Source organism: Pseudopodoces humilis, chromosome 2 (genome assembly GCF_049639895.1).
Source record: "Pseudopodoces humilis isolate 2021_Gansu_Grassland_sample_001 chromosome 2, ASM4963989v1, whole genome shotgun sequence".
Lineage (NCBI taxonomy): Eukaryota > Metazoa > Chordata > Aves > Passeriformes > Paridae > Pseudopodoces > Pseudopodoces humilis.
The window spans coordinates 43743823-43752628 of NC_142201.1; the positions used below are offsets into that span (position 1 = coordinate 43743823).

At 37.2% G+C, this 8806-nt stretch overlaps 1 long non-coding RNA gene across 2 annotated transcripts; it reads left to right on the plus strand.

Moving 5' to 3' along the window:
- Positions 1-640: 640 nt before the first annotated feature.
- On the plus strand, positions 641-4010 carry LOC148184842 (uncharacterized). 2 transcript variants are annotated; one of them, XR_015772021.1, is made up of 3 exons: positions 641-691; positions 1580-1626; positions 2982-4010. It is a non-coding gene; the product is annotated as an uncharacterized LOC148184842 (long non-coding RNA). The 2 variants fall into 2 exon arrangements; XR_015772022.1 differs by having other exon boundaries at positions 3734-4010.
- The last annotated feature ends 4796 nt before the right edge of the window (positions 4011-8806 follow it).

Here is an 8806-nt window from a genome sequence, read left to right on the forward strand (position 1 = left end):
AAAGTGAATTTAATTACCCTCAAAGATTGCCATAAAAATACCCAACAATTCCTATTATCTTCTCATTTTGATTAGATAAATAAAAATAATGTTTGGTTTTTTTAAGATGTTTGTCTAAGGTTTCTGGCTTTGATGCGTAAATATATGTCTGATATTTTTTATTACTTTTTTGTAAACTTCTTTCCTAGGGTGATAAAAAGATAGCCAAAATGCAGCTGTTACATTACATTAGCCGTTCGACCACTCCTAAACACATGTTGGTTTTAATAATTTGCTTCACCTGAGAAATTAAAAATCCCAGGATTCAGTGCCTGTTTAGGACATTAGGTATAGATACAAATTCCCTCATATGAGAGGCTGGAGCTATTGATGTCTCAAGACATTTTATGGTGCATGTGTGTGGGGGAAGGGTCAGGTTGTTTTGGTGAGAAAGTGCCCTACTCCACACCGCCATCCCTAGAGCTTGTATCCCAGCCCAACAACTCCTGGCACACCAGAGGTAATGCTCCACACCTGCCCCAGGAGCTCCTATCCCAGCTCCTGAGCGGCCAAATGACTGGAAATCCCACCTGGGGGGAGGGTCCAGAAAGGCCAAGGGGTATTTAGAGCTGAGCATGAGGTAAGTCTGTGTCTTGACCCTATTTTCTCTCGTAATTTCCTGCCTGCTGAATGCTCCTAAAACCTAGAGCTGGTAACTATGTGTGTTCTATCCTATACCTTTTGTGTCTCTCTTTTTCTAATTTCCTTTTCTCAGAACTTTTAAATGACTAAAAGTTGAGTGCACTTGGAGTTTGCTAAATGGGTCAAGGTAATGCTTTGAGAAGTGTTCTGTGTTGATTGACTGTTGCAGCAACCCTTTTGTCACAGGTCTTTGTTTTTCTAAAATTGTTAGTAAAGTTTTTCTTGTTTTCAGCTCTTCAGAATATCTTCTTGGTGTTTCTCCCATGTGTCTAACATAAACAACCATAAGCCCTTTAAAAATTCTTGTAGAGTGAGGTTTTTGGAGCCTTACACCTCAGCTTGATAGAAGGATGCATTTTTGGTTGGTTTAGACTAGCAATATCAAAGGCAGAGAACAGTCCATGAGGAAGGAGCTTATTTGTATGTCTTTGGATGGTCAGTGGTATAGAATAATACACTTCTTATGGTGTGTTTCAGTGGGTAGTATACATTCTATTTTTTTCATATTCACTACACTCTCACTATAATCTGCAAGAAAATCTGATGTGAATTATCAAGCCAATTTGTTGCAAAAGTGAGCCAGCAAGAACAAACCACTGCCCCTGGCAGAATGAGTTACTGTCTCTTTGACAAGGCAGACAACTCCTCTTGAATTCAGCCTACTATTAGCTGTGAAAACACTTTCCGATGAGCTTCAGTCTCTTTCGTGCCTCTGCTTCTCCTTGCCTTCTATTTCCTCTTTCTTCTTTCCTAATTGCCTCTTCCTTCTCTTTTCTTTCTCTTTAGCCTCAAATCTGTCTGAAATTAGTTCTCACTTAAAGAAACAAGGCACTTAAAATGCCTGAGCCAACAGTCAATGAATCTTCTCACCCATTTCAATTTCTTCTTCCTATGCTAGAAAAGAATATATGCTTATCATTAGACTGTGAAAAATCACTGGTTCAGGTAAGAGCAAAAACACTCTTAAAAATGAATGTTTGTCTTAATTACCAGAATAACCTTTTCTGTTTTTTAGTATAAATAAATAACTTTGTCTTGGACTGGTGGCCTTAAAACCAACAACAACAAAAATCCCCCACAAAAACCAAAATCAGATGAAGGAGAGGAAGGTGAATCTTAATGGACAATTTAATGAAGCCAAAATTAAGAGTTCAGTGTTGTGTTAACAAAAATTCAAATAAATTATGTCCAACAGGTGACTTGTATTTAAACATCTCCAATGAATGTGTATATGTTAAAAAAGCAATAATTTGTTACAGAAACTGCACTCATTTCATTAAATAGATTTTTCAGATGTTCTAAAATACATTTTAACCTCTAAAACTAAAGTAGCTGACAAAAAATACATTTATACATGTGTACGTTTAGATTGTTACATTCAGATTTCAAGAAATCTGACTTTGTGCAACTGTGCTTGCCTTTAACTCACTTTTAAAAAAAAGTAACTACTGTGTGTTTATGGGACCAAGCAAGTATATAAATCATCCTATAAGTTGTGTTCATGTAAAGAAATTATAGCTGAACCTGAAATACTCACTTGTCCTTCATGTGTCCTAATTTAAGTAACTTTATTTTTTTTTTTCTGGGTTTAGCCAGATGCTTTTCTTAGATGCTTAATTCTGTTCAGACATTATGTGAAGAACCTAGACAGTATAGTCACACAGCTTATAGACATAGAAACATGTTAGGTGTCTTGATTTCTTAAAGTGTTTTTCAACCCTTGTTAAAGCTTCTACAGCCTAGAGGTAACTTATGCTTATACAAACTCTAGAGTCATCAAGTACGCACGTGTTTTACACTTTATTTTTAAACTGTAATTTGTAATTCATTATTATATTTTTTCCCCATTGCCAAATGCTTAAGAATGGGAAGGTTCTTTCTTGTGAAAGACCTCCAAATATGAAGGCTTTACAGGTCAATATTCAATTCTTTTTGATTCTAAAGGTGAGTTCAAATGAAAACTTATATGTGGAAATTAATTTTGGCATAAAAGAAGCAGTCAGGACTAGATGTAAAATAATTATTATAAATCTGACAATAGCAAAACTTAGGTAAGGTGCACATGCTACTAAATTCACAAAATCACATATACATGCTGCATATTTCACATAGCTACCTAATTTGTAGTTATGCCACACTTTGTGTTCTCAAGTGTTTTAGCTGAAAGAAAAGCAAAAATCTGAACACAAAACTGGAGCAACCTTACTTTGACTTTAAATCAAGCACTGGGTTTCCAGGGAATTTTGTAGAAACTGTCCAACCTCTAATTCATGTTTCTTTCTTTGGCTTCGCTTTTATAGACAGAAATCCATGAGAGACTTCAGTACATGGAGAAGCTGTATTTTAAAAAGGCATTGCTCACCCATGAAGCTGATACTTTGAATTTTAGTTCTGTAATAACTCTCAGATGGCTATACTCTGGTCCCAGTGATTCACATCACTTGAAGTTTTCATACTATTCATCAGTTTTGTCTTACTGCACCTCAGTTTCCTTTGTTGTTGTGCTCTCTTTGTGTGCTATGAAAAGTATCTGCAGAAGGAACTTGGAACTAAACTAAACAGAAGAAGGTGCCAAATGCCTGGGGGACAGAGAACCATTAGTTGTCTGAAACTTCTACAGCTTATTTAAGTGTCTAGACTTCTTGTAATGGAACTAATGATAAATAGACAAGGGAAAAGTCTGGTACTTATTCACAGGGAGATGTGGATGGCCAGTCTGTACACAGATGGTTTATCTGAGCTGTGTATAAAATCTGGAACAATGTGTCCATTGCTGTGTACAAAAGGTCCATACATGTGTATGTATACATATGCATGTACAGAGCCAGCAACTGTCAGTGCTTTTGATGTTTTAAAGGTTAAATGGTTAGAATTATATGATTCAGAAAAACTTCCTTAATAGTTAGGGATTATTCTAATATTTAGGATCTAGCATTTATCCTTTATCTCTGCTTCTTCTGTGTCCTAAGACTGCCAGCACCACCTTCCTCCAAAAGAACATACCTGCAGCAATTACAGCAAGCTTCTAACACCCTGTGGCTCTCACTTCCAGGCAGAAGATGACATTGGTTGGAATTTTGTCCTCTCTGCTGGGACCCTACTCAAAATTCAGTGAGTGAGTTTGTTTGCCTTGGAGGTGCCTTCTGTTGGCCGCTGCTTCGATGGCAGCCCTTTCCAAATCAGAAGCAGATCCCACTGGGAAGCGACAGTCATGTGAGTGTGGAGAAGTTCTCCTGTTCATAACAGGAGATACAGTGGAAGATAATTCTGGTTTTGTTCATTTTTACCTCATCCATCAATCTGGGTTAATAAATAACTAGTTAAACTCAGCTTTGAAGCTGCAGTGCTCATTGAAGTTCTTATATTCCCTGAACTTTGAATCTATTGGGCATAGATAGCTTCAACATGATGAATGTTTTATAACCTGTGTCAAAGGTACTCAAAACACGTACATGCCTTACATACAGAAGTTCCCAGAAGGTTTAGAAGGAACAGCTCCTAATTTCTGAATATATCTGGAATTTGTGGGCCTTGAGAGATGTACAGAATCTGCTCAAACTTGAGGAGTTTTTCCTTATCTAGATGAATGTTATAACCCAATGGGAAAGAAACAGGGGAAGATGGGAGAGTCAAAGATTATTCTGACACAGGATGTTTGTTTTTTGTTTTCTGAAACTGGGTGTTTTGGGAAATATAGACAAAAGGTAATAGATGAAGGTTTTTGATTTGAAGCTACAGTTCAGAAATATGTCTGGATACGGTTTTCAGTGATCAAGTTTCTTGTAAGGTGTTACCTCCAACCAGATTTTACTTTTTAGCTTATATATATAATCTAGAACTGTATTTTGAGTTATTTGTATGTTGACAGTGATTGTCAGTAACTTCTATAACACTATTTCTACTTCAGTTTCCAGGGTGTTTTTATAGTTAGATGGTTTGAGTATAATTTGACTTGCTTTCTCTCTTCTGATGTGAACTGAACATAGGTAGTAGTTTGAGTTACTTACACTCTTCACTAAAAGTACTTCATTTGTCTTATTAAAATTATCTTTTTAAAACCTAAAAAAAAAATCATTCATCCATAGCTTAAAAAAAAACCCTCAAAAAAACCCAGCCCTAAAACCTCCAAAAGATTATATGGGTTTTCCTTTGTTTGAGGGTTTTTATCAGCATCCATCACTTTACTTCTCTTACTGGTGGAGAAACCTGAATGAGTTTTTGCATCTAGCTTTGAGTACAATCCATTGTCTGTTTCTCAGACACAAAAAATTTTTGTCATCTACTGCAAGTTCATATGCTGAGAAATGAATGAAAACAAAGGAACAGTCATAATACTAGGTACTTACTGTTCTCCTTAAAGAGCTTCTTTTCTGTGTTCCTTCTCTGACTAGCTTTCCGTTCTCTTCCCAACTTTGAGTAAGTGTAAAGTGTCTTTGTGCTATAAGGCCTTAAAAATGTTGTTTCTTTGTTGGGGATGGAGAGACCCACTTCACTTGAAACAGGGAAGTTACATGTTTATTGATATAAACCAGCAATTTAACAAAGTTGAATAGAAAATATGACAGCCATTTAATAGGATTAGATGGCCAAGTTATTCTCAATTCTAGTTCCTGCTTAGAGGGCAGGATTAGGCAAACCTCTCAGGGACACCCTCCTGTTGAGCCATGAGGTTCAGAAAGGCGTCCCTTACACCTTCTCAGAGGGTAGTTTACATGTGTCTGGATCCATACTTAGTCCCAGACTCTTTATGTCATCGTCAATCCTTTGAGCTAAGATTTCAAAATTGAGTGTATTCATTCCAGTTCACTTACCTAGTATGTCAGCAAAAAAGTCTCTCATCCTCAAACAGTAACAATAAGATATATCCTTGCTCAAGGGGAGATCCTGATGTGCAGCCCACTTCTATGCCAGAGACTCAACAGGCCCTGGCTGGTCCACTACTTATGGACTTAATTAATTTATGGTCATATTTGCATGTTGACTACAGATATCAGTTTATTCCGTACCTTGGATCAGCCTTGACCAGGGCTTTGGCTGGGCGAATTACCTAGAACAGCTCTTGGCTATTGCATTATGTGTCTCACACAGATCTACTTGGAGTCCCATGAAACCACTATGACCATGTGCACCCAATTACAACAGCTGCCAGTGGTTACTTGAACAGGGTTGTGGGAAATAAAGGTCAGGCCAGGGTGGAGGCACACCATCAAATTCATAAGGAAAAAAGATATTTATACCTCACTAGATCGTCTCTTCAAGAGAATGTTTAATAATTTGTGGCAAGCACAGTACTGAGTGTGTCTCAAAAGGCTACCTCGGTGTTGCAGTACAATGAAGATGGGTCATAATGGCACAGAGTTATTTCAGTATGAATTTCTTTACTTCTCTAATTAATATCTGACCCACCAAAGATCTCTGCCATAAAATAATACTTTTCCAGACTTGTAACTACTCCAGAAAGAATTGAATAGGGCTGAAATAATATCCAACATATAATAACTTTAGATAATGGGGGCTTATGTACAAATTGTGAATGAATAAATTTGTCAAAGACATAGGTTACCTTCTCTACTATACAGTTAGACCTTCACATATTCCTGATGGATAAGGTGTTCTTTCACACCTTTTTTTTTCTTTAAATGATTGGGTTACAAATCTGAAGAAATAATTTAAAACTACTTTGTTGGACAAGAATCCAGCAGATTTCAAATAAAATATAGTCAGAATAGATCTAGCTGTATAGTGCTGCTTAAAGTTATTATATAGCCAGATAGCAAAATGAAAGTATTTTTTGAATTGCAAATAAGTTTATAAAAGTGAATAAAGAACCATTTATTCTTCTTTTCTAAAGTGTCTCTGTTATATACAGTAAGGCTATCAAGTAAATCACAAGGCACATATAAAAAAAGCTGTATTGGAAGTTATCAATATGGTGTTCCTGAGACAGTTTCTTCTAGACCCTCATGATTTTTTCATTATAATGGGTAATTAATAGCATTAAGGTTCTAAAAATTCAAATGTGTAAGGTACCTAATCTCTTTCTATTGCAACTTGACTCTAGAGAAAAAACATTGACATTATTTACCTGAATCATTAATGTTAGCATAGATTTTCAAACAAATACTACTTTTATTTAAGGAAAAATGGCATTTCTATATTTTTTTGGTTCTAAAAGTCCACCAAAGTTATATATAAGTAAAAAGTATATAGAAGCCAGATGCTGTTGCATTGCATTGCTTAGCTGAGAAATACCTATATTGTTTAATTTAAATAAAAGCCATCTGTGTCTATTTATTCATGATGTTTTCATTGTTGGCCCAATGCTGTAAGATTTTCTAGAAATCAGACTATCAGTATATAGTATATACTTTTAAAATCCATTGAGAAACTACAATTGACTTAATTAGATGAAAAATTTCATGCTACCTCTTGATTTATCTTGAGATACGTCAGTGTTAGTAAAACCTAAGTGAATCTCTGAACTGCATTACACAATTCAGGACTGCAATTTTTTTTTCCTGGAAAAAAGATGATAATGTTGTATGAATTGGGAAAACATTTTGCTGTGAGGTGAGCCAAGTACTAGCACAGGACACCTAGAGTGATAGTTAAGTTTCTCTACTTGGAGCTATTCTAAAGCTGTCTAGAAATGGCAGCTTTTCGTGCCACGTGTAATACATGTTGAGACATAACTAAAAACCAAATTAGCTCTTCTCAAGGTACTACCTACAATATTGGAAAGGTTGTGGCAGACTGGTGAAGTTCCTACTGACCAGAAAAGGGAAAACACAACACACAATTTTTAAAAAGTTAAAAAAGGAAGACCTGGGGAACTACAGGTCAGTCACTCCTGTCAGTCTCACCTTGGTATCTGGAAAGATCACAAAGCAGATCCTCTGCTGTATGTTTGCAGAATAGGTGGATAAGGGAAGAGCAATGGACATTCTACATATTTTCTACATGGACTTGTACGAAATGTTTGACACTATCCCACAGCATGTTCTTGTCTGTGAACTGGAGAGACAAGAAATTGGCTGACTGGTTTCTATCAGTTATGGTTGACAGCTCTCCAGAGTAGAGACCAGTGGTGTGTGGTGTTCCTCAGGGCTTGCTGTTGACACTGTTGTTATTGACCACTTCTGACAGTGACGTGGGCAGTGGGATTGAGTGCACTCTCAGCAAGTTTGCTGGTGACACCAGCCTGTGTAATGTGGTCAATGCTCTGAAGGGAAGGGATGCCATCCAAAGGGACCTTGAAATGTGGGCCCATGTAAGCCTCATAAAGTTCAAGGCCAAGTGCATGGTCCAGCATCTGGTTCAGGGCAATCTCAAACACTGGTACAGGCTGGGTAAAGAATAGATTGCAAGTACCCCTGAGGAGAAGGACTTAGGGTGTTGTGGTAGATGAGAAGGTTAATATGACACAGAAACATAGTTTTGCTGATGAAAAAAATGAACCATATCACACCCCTCATTGAAAGCAACATGGCCAGCAAGTCAAGTGAGATGACCTCTACTCTGTCCTTGTGAGACCCCATAAAGTACTACATCCAGCCCAAACATAAGAGCTGTTGCACTGAGCCCAGAGGAGGGCCACTAAGCTGGTCACACAGCTGGATCTCCTGTCCTGTGAAGATAGGCTGAGAGACTTGTGATTGTTTAGCCTGAAGAAGGCACTGAGGAGATCTTCTAGCAGTCTTCCGGTACTTAAAGGGAGCCTGCAGGTAATCTGGAGAGGGACTTTTGACAAGGGCATATAACGACAGGAGGCAGGGCAATGCCTTTAAATGGAAAACTGTCAGGTTTGGATTAGGTGTTGGGATGAACTTTTTACTATGAGAGTGGTGAGTCACTGGAAGAAGTTGCCCAGGGGGGTTGTGGATATTCAAGGCCAGGTTGGATGGGGCTTTGAGTTACATGACCTAGTAGATAACATTCTTGTCCATGACAGGGATGGGGTTGGAATAGGATGATCTTTAAGATCCCTTCCAAATATAACCATTCTATGAATGTTGGGAAAGATATAATTTTGAAGACCTCTGGAATGATCTATTATATTAATAGAAATAATTATATATACTAAATATAGAAGATATAATTTTGGGAAAATAACACTGAAGCTAAT